Source organism: Papaver somniferum, chromosome 7 (genome assembly GCF_003573695.1).
Source record: "Papaver somniferum cultivar HN1 chromosome 7, ASM357369v1, whole genome shotgun sequence".
In the NCBI taxonomy this organism is placed as follows: Eukaryota; Viridiplantae; Streptophyta; class Magnoliopsida; order Ranunculales; family Papaveraceae; genus Papaver; species Papaver somniferum.
This window is the reverse complement of record NC_039364.1, coordinates 30,062,153-30,080,872: the sequence shown is the minus strand read 5'-3', so window position 1 is coordinate 30,080,872 and position 18,720 is coordinate 30,062,153.

The window sequence follows — 18,720 nt, the reverse complement described above, 5'->3', positions numbered from 1 at the left end:
CAAAAGTTAAGCCTATTATGTCGTATGAAAATATTGATGGAAGATAGGATGAACTTTTGTTTACAAAGAGATTAAGTCTATTATATGTCATTGTGCAAATAGTGATGAAAAATAGAATGAATCTTTGATTATTCTGCAGTATTGGTCTTTCCCTGATCCACATTTTTGTGTATATATTGTGCGGCTCCGTAAGTTCTCTTATGTTGAGCATGGGCAATTGAATTGATCATTTTCCTTGTAGTTAATTCAATTGAGTTTTTTGGATACAAATTCATGTTTCATGTGATTTGTTAATGTCCAAAGAATTCGTTTTTTCATATATTATTAAGGTCGCTCTTGTTGTTCTTTCGGGAATGACATTTTATGGGGAAGAGTTTTTAATTAAACTTGTGCTTAATTTCCAAATCTTTCTGCGGAGTGCGGCTGTGGAATATTGTAGGAGTTTTCTTGTATCTTTATAAACTCCTTGATGAATACACTAAGTTTCGACTATGTGAAATCATCGAAACAAGTTGGTATGTTTTTCTCTTTTGGTCATGAAGCATCTCTATGAAAATTTCATGAGGATCCCACTAGTTTTCGTACCTTTGCCAATTTATATTGACAAAAAGGGGGAGAATTAATGTGCAGTTCACACTATAAATACATATGGTTTACGGATCATTATGTAAGAGGGAGTGATTTTCATTGTGAGACGAAGTATTGGATAAGGGGGAGTGATACATATCACCATAGTATTGTTGTCAAAGTTGTGATACAATTGAACTTTGATGTTGTGTAATAATACTATGACACTGTATAACAATGATTGAGAGCAACTGTTTTCTCATTGTTATAGCTACGGATCTTCAACAACTATGATGCTGAGTTGAACACATTTAGAATCATTGGAGAACTTGGAAGTGACGAAGATTTCGAGTAATGTTGAAGAACCAAGGAGATCAAGCATTTGGATGAGAAGCTACAAATTTTATTTATTTTGGAATCCATATATATTGATAGTTTTGTCAATAAAATTGACAAAGGGGGAGATTGTTAGAGCACTGCTCGGTCGAACTTGCAAGCGTTGCTATCTCAAGCTTCTTTTTCAATGTTAGCGATCAAAACTATAAGTCTTGATTTTTAGTCTACTTATAGTGATGTCTCGGACTAGGATAGATTATGTAGTTGAGTATTAGACTTCACGGCGTTCATCAATTAAAGACGAAGAACTACTAAGGAGATCTTGTGGAACTTCATCAACAAAAGGTATGTGGAGACTAAAACTCATCTATCACTTGGAAAGTCTATTTATACTCTATCTCCTATATTGAGACAAAAGTCGTATTACTATATGGTATTCGATTATGCACATTTGAGATTTCGAGCAAAGTTTAACTCGCTTACATATTTCTCGAAAAATGTGTTGGTAAGCTTTTGCTTTAACCAAGTTCATCTTATGTTCTTGACGAAAGTCAAAAGATGATCATGTGAAAATCGACTAGGAACATCTTACATAGTTTGTTTGATACAATCCTTTGGTGTAGACTTGGAATGTTTCGTTATGATTATTTCAATAACTTGAAAATTGCTTTGATGCTAATAGTTCGTGAAAACAGCTATTGTCATCCTCTAAAAAAGTTTCAATGATTGGAATAGAGTTTAGAACACTTAACCATCATTGGATGATGAACATAGTATGCGTTCTTGCATTATGTGATCCATGACCGGAACTATAATATGCATACCCGTATGCGTACCTGTTAGTTGTGAAATTCCGAGTACCTAAGTACACATACCCGTACGCGTATTGGCGAAGGGTTTGTGTCCGAAAATTTATGTTGTGTTTTGAAGTATGCGTACCAGTTTGCATACTGGCGACCAAAACTCAGACCAGCTACTTAAGTATGCGTTCTTGTTTGCATACTTGAGTGGTTAAAGTTATAAAATCGGCTTGTTCATGAACTAATACATTTATATAATAAAGAATGCATTCTTTACAAACCGTGGCTATAATGTTCATGAATTGATTCGGGTAAATCAAACCAATTTTTCTTCTTTGTGTTCTTGTATACTACTATGAGAGTATAGAAATTGAACAACTCTATAACTAGTTTCATTTGAGTCATTTGAAATAGTTGTGGTTAAGATGAATAAGGTTGATATGACAGTGTTCATATAGCTAACCTCGGTTAACTACTGTTGAGCCAACCTAGTGTACACGTTTAGGTACGGTTACTCAAACCTAAATGAAGGTACATTTCATTTATGTATAACAAGCTAAGTTCGATCTAACGGTTGAAAGATATTAGCTTGGGTCTAATCAGGTTTCCATCTAACGGTGAATATTGAATGCTTTGTTACCAAGGTAACTTAGATTGCAAACCCTGATTTGAAAAATATATAAGGGAGAACTTTAGCAATTGGGAAACCTAATCCACGCACCTCCTGTGTGATAGTAGTTGTGACTAAAGTCGATTCTCCTTTAACCTTAGGTTTTCCACAAAACCCTATAGGTTAACGAATTAATGAATTCATTGGGATTGTGAAGCCAGATCCAACTATTTTCTCTGTAGTTGTGTGTTCTGATCTTACTTCTACTATCGTGATTGAGTATTATCTTTTCTAAGATTTGCTTGAGATTTATCTCCGATAGGTAAGACTAAAAGTAGTCACAAACATCTTCGTCTCATCGTTTGTGATTCCACAATATCTTGTTTCTCTTCCATACGATTAAGATTATTCTGAGGTGATTGATAATACTAGGTTGTTCTTCGGGAATATAAGTCTGGTTTATCAATTGGTTCCTGTGCACCTTGATTTATCAAAAGACGGAACAAAACTCATATGTATTTCTGTGGGAGACAGATTTATCTAATAGATTTTTTTTTGTGTGAGACAGATTTGTTTATTAAGTCTTCGACTTTGGGTCGTAGCAACTCTTGGTTGTGGGTGAGATCAGCTAAGGGAATCAAGTTCGTAGAATCGTGCTGGGGTTCAGAGACGTAAGGACCGCAACTTTACCTTGATCAGTGTGAGATTGATTAGGGCTCAACTACATTCCAGTCCGAAGTTCATTGGTAGTAGGCTAGTGTCTATAACGGCTTAATACATTGTGGTGTTCAAAGTTGGACTAGGTCCCGGGGTTTTCCTGCATTTGCGATTTTCCTCGTTAACAAAATTCTGGTGTCTGTGTTATTTCTTTTCTGCATTATATTTTGTATATAATAGAAATATCACAGGTTGTGCGTCAAGTTCAATCAGTTCTTGAATCCTACCCTTGGGTTTTTGATTGAATTGTTTGACATTTGGATTTGGTTTGTGATACCGTCCAAGTTATTTCTCTTATTCAATCGGGATCGCAAATTCCTATTTGTTTGATTGCATATTAAATTGAGAAATTGAGATATAACTATTTGATATACTTTTCTATAGATTGAGTCTGACTGTCTAGTTGATTCTCTTGAAAGTATATTGGAGTTTGTCTATTCAGATTGTCGAACGAAATATTGGGGGTGGTTGTTAGAACTCTGCTTTTTCAATTGGTATCAGAGCAGGCAAACACATTTAAGACCTTATAAGTCTGTGTTTGTAGCGATCTCTATAAACGTACCACCAGTCATCAATGGCTGAAATTACTTATGGTGGAAAATTATTATTCGTTCCTTTCTTCAAGCGCGTGATTTTAATCATGGGTTAGGGTTTTCAATGGCTATGATCCTCCCTTAGTTACAGTGAATGGTGTAACTACTCCAAAGGTTATTGGTGAGCATGATCCTTTAGAAGTTCTTGATGCAAAGCAAAATTATGACGGGTTAAATGCTATCATTCATGCCATTACCCTAGATCTCCAGTATCATGTTACTACTTGCGCGAAGTCTAAAGATTCTTGGATATCTAAGAAACCGTATCTGAAGGGAATACATGTGAAAAAGAAGTTAGGCTTCAAAACCTAAATTTTGATTGGGAAAACCTTCGTATGGCAGATGAAGATTCATTTGTTGAGTTTAATCACAAACTGTCTAAAATTGTTAATGCATCTTTTGCATTGGGTAAGACTATTCCTGAAAAGGACATTGTGATGAAAATTCTCAGATCGCTGCCATCTAGATACGATTATAAGAAGCATGACATCGTTGAGGGAAATAACCTTGCAACCCTTTCCATAAATTCTCAGTTTGGGAAGTTAAAGATTTTTTATCATGAGCATACATCCAAATCTGGAAAGAATGTTGCCTTCAAAGCACAAAAGAACGCCAAATTACTTGATAAAAGTAAAAGTGTTTGTGTCTCTGGAGATGATCTTTCCGAGACTGATTCATCAGATGAAGATCTTAACAAGTCAGTCTCCTTGATCACAAAACAGTTTAGAGATCTTCTTTTGAAGAGAAGTAAACGGTTCTCCTGAGATAAACCTAAGTCATATGTTAAACCTCATAATCATGTTCCTCCAAAAAACATGGATATTGACAAAACTGATGACGAGGATATGCCACAGTGCTTTAAGTGTAAAGTATTTGGTCATTTTGCAAATGAGTGTCCGAATCGCAGAAAATACATTGGGAACAAAGGTCTTGCTGCAACTCTTGATGCAATGTTTGATCACTATGATTCTAATGAGGACGAAAAGTCAAGCGTTGCACTTCTTTGTGAAAATATTAATTTTGATAATTGTAGCAATACATACATCAATCTTGATATTCTTTCAGAAGAAATCTCAATCGTTCTGGAAGAAAAAATTGATTTATCTGTTTTTGCTGGAAACTCTCTGTCCGATTTTTCAGGTTCCACTATGTGTCTAGATGCGTATATATCTATGGCGTCTGAACCATCTTCCATGTTGACATATTCTTATTGTTCTCTCAAGGGTCATGAACTCTCAAAGTGTTTCAAGTACAAACACAAAAATAAGATACGTCAACAAACTTCAACGAAGAGCAAACCGATTAACAAACAAGCTCAAACTTGTTCAAAAATCATTCGAGGTATGTAAACTCATATCATCTTCAAAGAAGTTAGTTTCCAAAGAAAAGACTAGACTACTAGAGAGAAAAGTACGGTCAAAAATGTCTGAGAAGCATGGTCCCATGAATTCCTTTCAAAAAGGTTATGGTGGACAGATTATTGTCCACCCCAGCAAAACTTGATTGTGTTGATTAGTGCATCTTGTCTCATGTGCCTGTTCAAAAGGGACAAGATTGTGCACACCTCAGGCTTTGGGAAAAGAGAAATGTATTAGTTTTTTTTTCTTTTTTATTTTTGGTTCTACTGTGTTTTTTCCAATTTGGAATGCTCCCAGTTTTCATATCTAATTGATATTGGAAGGGACTTCCCTGTTTAGTCAATAAAATAGGGTTATTCTCGAAAATTCTACCCTATTTAGGGTTGAGAGTTTTGCATGCGCGAACTAGTGTGTTTAAAGGTTCTGTAACCCTACATTCCTTTTTCCTCCTCTTGAAACTTTTTTTATCATAAGACTGCTTGTTGAGATTATCTTGTGAATTTCTCTCACAATTCTGTACGTATGGATACTCAAAGCATTATGTCTTCTGATGGAAAAGATGTGATTGTGATTGTTAAGCCATCAATCATGAAGGAAAAAAGATAAATCTTTGTTACCTCCAACTTTGAAAAGAAAAAGAAGGAATGTGAGGAAGCCAAGAGTTATTCCTTCAAATTCTCAGAAGTTTTCTGGTGTTCTTGAAGAGTTGAAGGAAACAAGGAAGGAGATTCCGTAAATAAAGGCTATTGTTTGGAGAACTCTTGAAATTCAGAAGGCCCTGGTTCGGCATCAGTTTAAAAGGTTTGTTGGAATTGAAACCTTTCTTCATGAACCGTATGTTCCCATGGTTGTTGATGACAAGGAGTTCAGGCACGATAAAGAATTTTTCAGAGGTCTCGATGTCTAGGAAACTTCTTATGAGAATTTATTCTTGTGTTTTTAAGAAGGATAACTAGGGTTTGGAATAGCCACTATTGTGAGTACACATAGCTATTGCCAACGTTTTCATCTTGTAGTGTTTTTAGATTTATTTATTAAAATTTTAATTTATTTGGAAGATGATTTTTGCAGTATTAATCTTTATGGTTTTATATATTGCAAATGGGATATGTTTTTTACGTCTGTGAACCTTGACTGTCCCATATATGCTCAAAAGTTAACTCTATTGTATGTCAGTATGAAAATATTGATAAAAGATATAATGAACTTTTGACTACAAAAGTTAAACCTATTATTGTTGTATGCAAATATTGATGGAAGATAGGATGAACTTTTGTTTACAAAGAGATTAAGTCTATTATATGTCACTGTGCAAATAGTGATGAAAAATAGAATGAATCTTTGATTATTCTGCAGTATTGGTCTTTCCCTGATCCACTTTTTTGTGTATATATTGTACGGCTCCGTAAGTTCTCTTATGTTGAGCATGGGCAATTGAATTGATCATTTTACTTGTGGTTAATTCAATTGAGTTTTTTGGATACAAATTCATGTTTCATGTGATTTGTTAATGTCCAAATAATTCCTTTTTTTCATATATTATTAAGGTCGCTCTTGTTGTTCTTTCGGAAATGACATTTTATGGGGGAGAGTTCTTAATTGAACTTGTGCTTAATTGCGAAATCTTTCTGGGGAGTGCAGCTGTGGAATATTGTAGGAGTTCATCTATCACTTGGAAAGTCTATTTCTACTCTATCTCCTATATTGAGACAAAAGTCGTATTACTATATGGTATTCGATTATGCACATTTGAGATCTTGAGCTGAGTTTAACTCGCTTACATATTTCTCAAAATATGTGTTGGTAAGCTTTTGCTTCAACCAAGTTCATCTTATGTTCTTGACGAAAGTCAAAAGATGATCATGTGAAAATCGACTAGGAACATCTTACATGGTTTGTGTGATACAATCATTTGGTGTAGACTTGGAATGTTTCGTTATGATTATTTCAATAACTTGAAAATTGCTTTGATGCTAATAGTTTGTGAAAACAGCTATTGTTATCCTCTAATAAAGTTTCAATAATCGGAATAGAGTTTAGAACACTTAACCATCATTGTATTATGAACATAGTATGCCTTCTTGCATGTATGTGATCCATGACCGGTACTATAGTATGCATACCCGTATGCGTACCTGTTAGTTGTGAAATTCCGAGTACAAGTACACATACCCGTACGCGTACTGGCGAAGGGTTTGTGTCCGGAAATTTCTGCTATGTTTTGAAGTATGCGTACCCGTTTGCATACTGGCGAACCCAAACTCAGACCGGCTACTTAAGTATGCGTTCTTGGTTGCATACTTAAGTGGTTAAAGTTCTAAAATCGGCTTGTTCATGAACTAATACATTTATATAATAAAGAATGCATTCTTTACAAACCGTGGCTATAATGTTCATGAATTGATTCGAGTGAATCAAACCGATTTTGTTTCAATTGTGTTCTTTTATACTTCTATGAGAGTATAGCAATTGAACAACTCTATAACTAGTTTCGTTTGAGTCATTTGAACTAGTTGTGGTTAAGATGAATAAGGTTGATATGAGAGTGTTCATATAGCTAACCTCGGTTAACTACTGTTGAGCCAACCTAGTGTACACGTTTAGGTACGGTTACTCAAACCTAAATGAAGGTACATTTCATTTGTGTATAACAAGCTAAGTTCGATCTAACGGTTGAATGATATTAGCTTGGGTCTAATCAGGTTTTCATCTAACGGTGAATATCGAATGCTTTGTTACCAATGTAACTTAGATTGCAAACCCTGATTTGAAAACTATATAAGGGACAACTTTAGAAATTGGGAAACCTAATTCACACACCTCATGTGTGATAGTAGTTATGACTAGAGTCGATTCTCCTTTAACCTTAGGTTTTCCACGAAACCCTGTAGGTTAATGAATTAATGCCTTCATTGGGATTGTGAAGCCAGACCCAACTATTTTTTATGTAGTTGCGTGTTCTGATCTTACTTTTACTGTCGTGATTGAGTATTATCTTTGCTAAGATTTGCTTGAGATTTATCTCCGATAGGTAAGATTAAAAGTAGTCACAAACATCTTCGTCTCATCGTTTGTGATTCCACAATATCTTGTTTCGCTTCCATATGATTAAGATTATTCTGAGGTGATTGATAATACTAGGATGTTCTTCGGGAATATAAGTCCAGTTTATCAATTGGTTCCTATGCACCTTGATTTATCAAAAGACGGAACAAAACTCATAGGTATTTCTGTGGGAGACAGATTTATCTAATAGACTTTTTTGTGTGAGACAGATTTGTTTATCAAGTCTTCGACTTTGGGTCGTAGCAACTCTTGGTTGTGGGTGAGATCAACTAAGGGAATCAAGTGCATAGAATCGTGCTGGGGTTCAGAGACGTAAGGAGCGCAACTGTAATTTTATCAGTGTGAGATTGATTAGGGGTCAACTACATTCCAGTCCGAAGTTCATCGGTAGTAGGCTAATGTCTGTAGCATCTTAATACATTGTGGTGTTCAAAGTTGGACTAGGTCCCGAGGTTTTTCTGCATTTGCGGTTTTCCTCGTTAACAAAATTCGGGTCTCTGTGTTATTTCTTTTCCGCATTATATTTTGTTATATAATAGAAATATCACAGGTTGTGCGTTAAGTTCAATCAGTTCTTGAATCCTACCTTTGTTGTTGATTGAATTGTTTGACACTTGTATATTGGTTTGTGATACCGTCCAAGTTATTTCTCTTATTCAACCGGGATCGCAAATTCCTATTTGTTTGATTGCAGATTGATTTGAGAAATTGAGATATAACTATTTGATATACTTTTCTATAGATTGAGTCTGACTGTTTAGTTGATTCTCTCGAAAGTATATTGGAGTTTGTCTATTCATATTGCCGAACAAAATATTGGGTGTGGTTGTTAGACCCCCGTTTTTCAGCAAAAATCTTAAAAGTTCAGTTGATGACTAAAAATGAAAGGTACATGGGGACTCCTCTTTTTTTTATAAGAATAAGATGGAGAATTTTGAACCTCTTCTACAAAGGTATTATTCAACTCTTTAAGGTTGGAAATCGAAGCTTCTCTCACAGGCAGGGAGGACAGTGCAAAAAATATATTCTTCAAGCTTACCCTACCTATCAAAAGCAAGTTCTGGCTCTACCAATAGAGACATTAGATCAATTGGACGGGATTAGGATTCAGAGTGAAAAAAAGATGGGGTTAAAGACGGAGTGATTTCATAAAAGCTTGGACTGATATCTGCAAATTCATATCTCAAGGGGGGTAAAACTCACACCATTTCAATATAGCTCTACTTACCAAACTGACCAGTAGACTAATCTCTGAACCAAATCAATTACGGGTCAAACTTTTAAAAGGAAAATTTCCAAACTCTAGCCCTCTAGAATTTGCTAGATCATCCAACCTTTCTTGGAGTTGGACTAGTATCCAAAAAGGCCTGAATATTATAAAAGGTAACTTCGTGTGGCAAATTAAAAATGGGGAGTCAGCTAAAATATGGGAAGACAGATGGATTCCCAATGAAAATCTAATTCAAAAACCATCGGATAGAGTGGACCAAATTCCAAAACTGGTAAAAGAGCTAATTACACCAGAAAATACTTGGGATCTTGAAAAAATAGACGATTATTTCACTTTTGCCATTAAAGAAAAAATCCTTGCAATCTGACTCGAAGTGAAGGTAAAGATAAGATCAAGTGGAGGCATCACTCTTCACGATCATTTTTCAATGAAAAATATTTATAATTTTCTTACAATCAGGAACAAGAAAATGACATTATGGATATTTTTCCATTGAGAAAATATGGAAAATCAAAGTAATTCCAAGAATTAAATTATTCATTTGGAAATTAGTTCATAAATCTTTACCAACTTCAAGTAGACTAGCAACACATATGACCAACATCTCTGCATACTGTCAGATGTGTAACTCTAAAGTACAAGAAAATGAATAACATCTTTTCAAATTTTGTCCCTTTGCGAGAGCCATTTGATTTGGTTTATCTTTAAGTCATATTAACAACCCACCTTTCATAGACGCAATAAGTAACTGGGTCAAAAACTGGATAGAGGATCTGAATACTGCTCAAATATCAGATACAATTGCTACCATACTATGGTTTATTTGGAAGCACATGTGCTCAGTAGTTTTCGAAAGAAAGGATCCAAGCCCAACAATGTTGATAGTTCAGATAAACAAATTTTTATACTCAGCATCTTCAATTACTATCCCGAGAAATCCTTTATCTAGAAGCTTTATCAACTCCAAATTGGGAGTCCTTAACAACGGATTGGATAATATTTATAGATGTTGCTTTCAAGAAAGAAGACATATCAATGGGATTCGCGTTTATCTTAGGAATTCACGCATATCGAAGTGGGCTCAGATAAAGCAATGAAAGCAGTTCATGCAGAAGCAAAAGCAATGTTAAAATATGCTTCTTGGAAAGGATCCAAACCCGACAATGTTGATAGTTCAGATAAACAAATTTTTATACTCAGCATCTTCAATTACTATCCCGAGAAATCCTTTATCTAGAAATGAAGTTTTATCAACTTCAAATTGGGCGTCCTTAACAAAGGATTGGATAATATTTATAGATGATGCTTTCAAGAAAAAAGACCTATCAATGGGATTCGTGTTTATCTTAGGAATTCATGTCATGCATATCGAAGTGGGCTCAGATAAAACAATGACAGCAGTTCATGCAGAAGCAAAATCAATGTTAAAAGATGCTTCTTGTTTAAGAGACAATATTCTATCTAGTGTTTCAATTGTCACAGGTTGCAAAGGCATTGTTGACTTCATTCACAAGAATATAAGGAAATATCTTGGGAAGCTGAAAACACAAACAAAGAAGATGAAGCGGTTATGGGTGCACTTCCACAAGCTAAGGTAAGATACATTAACAGAAAATACAATTCTGCAGCGGATACTGTAGCCAATGAAGCAAGAATCAATAGTCTTCAACATATATCTTTGCACATTAGGAGAAAAATTAGTAAATCAAGTATATTGTCTAATGTTTTTGATAAAGATGACGTTGTAAATATTTTGTACTATATTACTTGATTTATGAAGTGTAACCTTTTCTTAAAAAAAGGTAAGAAAGGTTGTTCTTTCATAAAAAAAAATGGAAAGAAGTGGCTCAACCTAGAGAATTAGGTGATCTAAATATAAAGCAAACTGAAATTGTGAACCTAGCTTTACTTGCTAAATTGGCTTGGAGAATGCTACATTCTCAAGATGCTTTATGATATAAAATTCTGAAAGGAGAGTATTTTCCTCTTACTGACCCTCTTAATGATTATCTTACTGTTAATGGCTCATGGATTTAGAATGGGATTTATAGGGGACTTGATATTATCAAATAATATGTTGTATGGGAGGTTGGAGATGGTACTTCCATTCATATTTGGAAAAATATAAGGATCCATCTATCTCAATTACTGTAAATACTCAATATTACTCCATTAATTTGAACATCGTTTCTCAATTAATAGACATGGATACTAAGTCCTGAAATCTTCAAACCTAGAATGCTCTCTTTGATAACCATACGGTGAATGCCATTCTTAACATTAGAATTCCTTTTAACGGAAAAGATTGTCTTAGGTGACAACCAAACCCTAATGAAAAATTTTCAGTCAAATCAGAGTTATTCTTAATAGTAGAAATCATGAAAATGGGTTTAGTAACACAGTTCCAATTTCCTGGAAGAATTCCTGGAAAACTAGACTTCCGAATAATATATTCCGCTTCTTGTGGAATTATTTACAAGATTGTTTACCCTTGAGAAATATCCTGTCTAGACACTGTAACAATATTGATTATATATGCCCTTTCTGTAATTTTCATATTGAAAGCATGCAACATATTTTCCTTGATTGCACTTTCTCTAGAACTGTGTGAAATGCTATTGATCCTTCTCTTATTACTGTTATCTCAAATATTGACATCCATGAATGGGTTTGTACTTTGTTTCAGGTAAGTACTCAACCCGTGCTTAATGAAACTGTTTTTAAATGGTGTGCTTTTATTATGTGGCATATTTGGAAGTGTAGATGCAGGAACGTATTTGAGAATCAACATGAGAATCTTAATCAAGTTTTTTCTTTATTAAAACTGATTATACTGAGTGGAACATAGTGGCACTTTAAAATTCCATAAATATAAATCCTAATATCATGCAAGTCACTAGAGATTGGAAGAAACCTGAAGATCCTTTTATAAAGATAAACTGTGATACTACCTTCGATGGCCTTACTAAATCAGTGGGTATTGGACTAATAAGCAGGAATTTTTTAGGTAGTGCAGATGGAGCTAGATACTGCAAGACTAAGGCATTAGACCCAGAACAAGCTGATGCAAAAGCTCTGATGGAGGCTGTAATATGTGCAAGGCGAAAAGGATATCGGAATGTGCATATGGAGGGTGATTGTTTGAACGTTATTAATGCTTTAAATGGTGGATTAGATTCAATAAAATGGACCACAAGAAACTTGATCACTGATTGTTGCAGTGTTTTAATTTCTTTTGATAGGTGGAAATCACATGTGCTTAGAGATGTTAAACATGTTGCTCATAAGATTACAAAAACATGGGATAGACATGATGTCTGAGGAAGAATGGTCGAACTCCCTCCTGCTTGGATATTGCAATGTATCCAAAAGGATAAATCTGTGAAATTCTTCATTATTAATAAAAAAATTATGTCTTTCGTATTAAAAACAAAATGATGTTTTTCAATGTAGACATTGTTCCAAGCCTTAGTGTAAATTTGTTTTTTAGGATTGTTTTCTTTCACATAGTTCGCGAGCTAATATTTTTCTTTCGAAATCACTCGCTTTCATTATTGTCAACAAGTCAGATTCAGTTAATAATGCCATTGGATATTTTTTGTTTTTCATGTAATGTTAATCATTTGTGTATAAGCCTCTTTAATGGAGCTCCTAGACTTGATTTACCGAGCAAGAACTTTTTGAAAAAAATTTAGATGATTGTCATCAAGGGGGAACTTTCATGGGCGTTACAACAGGTAAGTCCATAATATGAGAATTTGTGGAATTTATGGATCGCATGATAAAGGCTAACTAGAAACTTTTTGGCCATTGGCATGAACAAATAGTAAATATCCTCCAAGGTGCACCTTCACTGCTTGTTTCCTTTCATGTACCTGGGGGTAGTCAACCTTATTTCTAACGAAGTTCAATAAAAGATGCACGGGAAAAATAAATAAAAATAAAGCAAAATACATGTGCAAGTGAACAAGTTTAAAGATTGTTGATCAGTTAGGTATAGAAATGTCAATTCCTTTACTAAACACAACCATAACAGAATAATACCGAAAAAACATTAAATTAACAGTGAAAATCAAGTTAACTCATTTTTAAAATTTTCACATTCCTATCAATGAATTTCCTAATACTTATTATCTTATCATAATCTTTTGAGGATATTAACAATCTTACGATGTTTGTTTAATCATGGGGCATCAATCTTCTCTGATTTCTTTCTTTTCATTTCTTAATTCTCTTATAGTTTTCTATTTTCCTTTTTAAAGTTTTACTTCTCTTCTTTTTGATTTTAAGAAGAGTTTTTTGTTTTCAATACTAATGTCTATCCTAATGTTTTGCTGATTTTGATAGGGCCTCAAATATTCATCAAATGCGTTCAGTATTTGACTTTCGTTCTCATTGTCCTCCTTCAAATAACATTATTGTACCAACCGATTCCAATTTCCACATCACAGTATTTAGCAATATTGCAACCTTCTAACAACAAGTATTCAAACATTATGCTCCAGTCTTGGTATCTTTATCATCTATATGATTTCAATGCCAGCTTCAAGTTTTATATGTATTACTCAGTTCGTCTGATTCAAGTCAGCGATCCAAAAACTTTGAATTCCAAAAATTCAAAATTTCCCCCTTCAACACTTCGTAATTTCAGTAATGCTTTTTCTAAGCCAGGAAATAGTCTTTTGACTTCTATCTCATTCAATTCGGCTTTCTCCTCAATTTATGAGTGTAATATTTTCTATACTTCTTTAAAAGATAAAGATTATCTCCATGCAACTAAATATGGTTACAAAAGCAGTAATCTTATTCTTTATAAACGAAATGAGCCTTTTGGTCAAAAGAAAATAATTTCAAACCCTAATTTTCATATCTCTTTTGCCATCAATATCTCTTCTTCTTCAAACTCTCAAGTTTCAGCTATCACAAACAAGATTCACCCAGGAGGAGTACATTTTTATATTCATGAACTTGCAGCAGCTTATAGAGTTGATATAATTGATGACTTAAATATGTTGATTCAAAATATATGTGAAGCTAGTAGAAACCAAGCTAATCAGCTTATTGAGGATGCAGAAGACCAAGAAGTGGTGGAAACTAGAAATAACAAAAGATCAAGAATTACAGGTAATGATGCCAATCCATCTGACTTCCCTGACATGGAGAACAATACTGGAATATCAAGTTCAGTTGTTGTTAATGATGTTATGGAGCATGATATGGTTGAGAAAAGAGAGTTTGAGACGAATGAGACATCTCACGCGATGATTGAGGCCTCTTCTTCCCTGGTAAAAAACTATCCACTTAGTCTTAAACTTAGTTTATACTGCTTTAATCTTAAACCTAGTATAATCAATTATTACGTCTTTTTTCCTGCATGGTATTTATTTCTCCCCAAATTTAATAACGTGCTTAACCGTAATACTGACTTGAGTATCAAGTATAGTATGATAAATTGGTTTTTAACCATGAAATTACTTAGCTGGAACTGCCAAGGTTTTCTAGGAAAATAAACAAGAGATCATTTGGCTCACTTAAATTCTCTCCATTCCCATGATATCATTTTTTTTATCCGAAACTAAGATAAATGATGATAGAATAGTTAAACTCACTAGGTTCCTAGCTTTACCCAATTACATATATGTTCCTTCTGTTGTCAAGCAAGTGGAATAATTTTTTATGGAAAGGTGGTTTTGAACTAGAGGTTGTTAACACTTCCAATGATATGATTCATGCCATAATTAATAATGATCCTGCCAAAGTTGAATGGTTCCTCTCTTGTGAATATGGCACTCCTTATAGAGAAGAACAACTCAGTTATTGGCAGTACATTAATAATTTAAGTAAAACGGTTTCTATTCCTTGGGTTCTCATAGGAGATTTGAATGTAATTATGGATAGCTCTGAAAGAAACACATATACCAATTTAACTTCAGTTGAAGTGCTACAATACATTAGAGATTCAGATCTTCATGACATGGGCTTCATTGGCAATCCATTTACATGGACTAGTAATAACCATGGTACTGGCAAAATAATATCTAGACTAGATAGATCCTTAACCAATAGTGAATGGTCTATAAGTTTCCCAGATGCTAAACTAGTTCACTTGCAACAACTAGGATCTGACCATACTCCCATCATGTTATCCTTGTATAATGCTCCTATTATATCTGGTAGAAACTGGAATTGTTTTGCTCACTGGCTCCAAAATAATACTTATTTAAATGAAATATCAAATGCTTGGAAATCTAACCATCCAGAGTCAGCTGCTTTCATTTTTAATGACAAGTTGTCTAATACTAGACATTTATTATCCATCTGGAGTAAACAAAATTATGGTCATATCAAAGGTAGAATCAATGTTCTACAACAAGAATTGACTCATCTTCAAGCCACATACATGCAAGGAAATAATACTTCTGAAGTGCTGAGAATTGAAAATGAAATTGATACCCTTAATGAAGTGCAAACAAGCTCTAATATGAAAAAATCAAGAGATCAATTTTATAATGAAAACTCAAAATATTTCCATATTAGAGCAACCAAAGAAGGGAAAGAAATAGGATAGATTCTCTTTTATCCCCAGATGGTACATGGTGTCAAGACAAAGTTTCTATAGAAAATCTTCTTGTTTCTCATTTAAGAAGATTAGCTCTATATCAAGACCAGCAGACGGTACTCAGTTTCTCCAACATGTCCCAAGAGTAATTACTGATGAAGAAAATGATTTATTAATCTCCATTCCTTCAGAAGATAAAATTTATAGTGCTTTGATTAGTATGGAACCATGGACAGCTCCTGGTCCTGATGGATTTCCACCTGGCTTCTACCAAACACAATGACAAGTGGTTAAAGAAGATGTTTGTAAGATGGTTAGGTCTTTCTTCAATTCAAGTTATCTTCTCAAGAAATTAAATAATACTAGAGTTACTCTGGTGCCAAAGTCTACAACAGCTCACAAAACTGAAGATTATAGGCCAATTGTTTTATGCAACAGTGTTTATAAACTGATCTCTAAAATTATTGCTTTAAGGCTTAAAAAGCACATGTCTGACATCATTTCTCCTATGCAGTCATCCTATGTTCCTGGTAGGTTGATCTCTGGAAATATTTTTTTTAGTTCGGGAATTGGTTAAAGTCATGAAGAATAAAAGTGGAAGAACATGCCATCTAGCCCTTAAAATGGATATGTCAAAGGCACTTGACAGACAAGAACGGGATTTTCTCATTGAAGTTCTAAAGAAGTTTGGGTTTAGTGAGAAGTTATGTCATCTAATCCATCAGTGTATCAGTACAACTGAAATTGAAATCTTGATAAATGGTCCTCCTTCTAAATCCTTCAAACCAACAAGAGGAATCAGACAGGGAGATCATGTTTCTCCCTACCTTTTCATCTTAGCTATGGAAGCTTTTTCAAGACAACTGAATCACTATGAGATCAAAAACCAGTTAACAGGCATGAAAATTTCTGGATCAGCACCAAAAATCAACCATCTCTTATTTGCAGATGATTGTCTTCTTTTCTGCAAGGCAAATCAAGTTCAAGTTAACAAACTACTTCAAGTCATACATGATTTCAGTCTTTGTTCAGGTCAGCTCATCAACTTTCATAAGTCAGCTATTTACTTCTCAAAAAACATGAATCCAGCAACCTGTCAAATTATCAGTGGTACTTTACAAGTTAGACAACTTGACATTAAAGATGAGAAGTATCTAGGCCTTCCTTTCTTCGTGGGAAGAAATAAAAAAAAAAAACATTTTCTTCTCTTATAGATAAGATGGTTTCTGAATTATCAAGATGGAGAAGCACAAATATGTCGGAAGCTGCAAGATCTGTTATGGTAAGAAATGTCACCAATGTTATCCCAGTGCGCAACATGATCTCTTTTAAGCTTCCAGATGCTACTATCGAAAAACTGAACTCAGTTCAACAAAAGTCTTGGAGAAACAAAAAGACAAACAATGGAAAACACTTCATCTCTTGGAGTGGTGTCAATATGACAAAAGAAGAAGGTGGTCTTGGTTTTAGGAACTTAGAGCTGTTCAACAGAGCTTTATTAGCTAAATTGGCTTGGAGACTTGCACTGACAAAACTTCTATTTTTTCTAAGTCTTTACAGGCTAAATATTATCCAGATGGAGAGGTATTTAATTCTCAAAATAATAACAACTCCACTTGGCAATGGAGAAGCATCAGCATTGAGTTGTTCTTTATTAAAAGATTCAGCTGTTGGAGTTTGGGTAACGGTCGACAGATATTAATTTGGAAACACAGATGGATATCTCAGTTAGATGGTCCTCCAATTCCAAAAGATGGAGTCGCACATCACCTCAACTATGGCTATGTTCATCAATTGTTCTCTCAAAGTTCTGGGGGCTGGGATTATAATCTGATATTTAGGCTAACCCCTATGGGCTAGATTGAACTGCTAGATTGGCCAAAAAGTGTTGCAAATCAAGAAAAAAGTGTGGGAAAAAAGTTAACACTACTTCTGTCTACTTGTCTCTCCTAACATTTGCTCGCAGTTCAACTAGCAGCGAGATTGAAACGCTGAATCATTCAGCGCTGAAAAAGTGACATAAATACTGAACCATTCAGCGCTAGATAAATGTTTTTGGTAGAGAGAGAGTGCGACGTATTAGTGTGATGGAGAGAGAGAGGGAAAAAAAGGGAGAGAGGGAAAAGATTGAGAGAGGGCAAAAAAAGGGAGAGAGAGGAAAAAGATGGAGAGAGAAATGGTAATGATTAGTTGTTTGGAAAATAAAATCATGTGACGCTGTTTGGTTCAGCGTTCAGCGCTGTTCTATTCAGCATTTCGCTGCTAGATTAGAAATAGCAGAGGACTTAGGAGGTTGCCCTAGCTGACGTGGATGGCCAATCTAGCTGCTAGATTTAGCCTTAGTCTTTTTGACTCAGTTACAGCAAGGTACATTCTCAATATATCTATTCATCTCAACCATGAAGATATTGATCTGGACCCTTAAAAAATCAGGTTTCTTCTCAGTCAAGCTAGTCTATCGTAGGATGTTTGAAGAAAAGAACTCTCACAGCTTAGTAGGGCAACATATGAAATCCATATACAAAAAACTCCGGAAATTGCCTCTTCTTCCTAGAATCAATCAGTTAGCGTGGAAATGTGTTAAGAATATCCTTTCTACAAGAGATAAATTAACTCATACCATTCACGCGGGGGACATCAGCTGTCCAATTTGCATTCAATGTGATGAAACAGCGACTCATTGTATTCTAGAATGTGATACAACTAAAAGGCTTTGGTTTGCTTCTTTGGGACTTCATATGCAGAATAGCATGACCTTGCAGGATTGGGTCCGTGGTTTGCTGGAGAAACTTCTTACTAACCATATTCAAGAAGATGAAATCTGCAGAATGATCATAGTGGCTTGGTGCATTTGGAATGAAAGAGGCGACAAGGTCTTCAAGG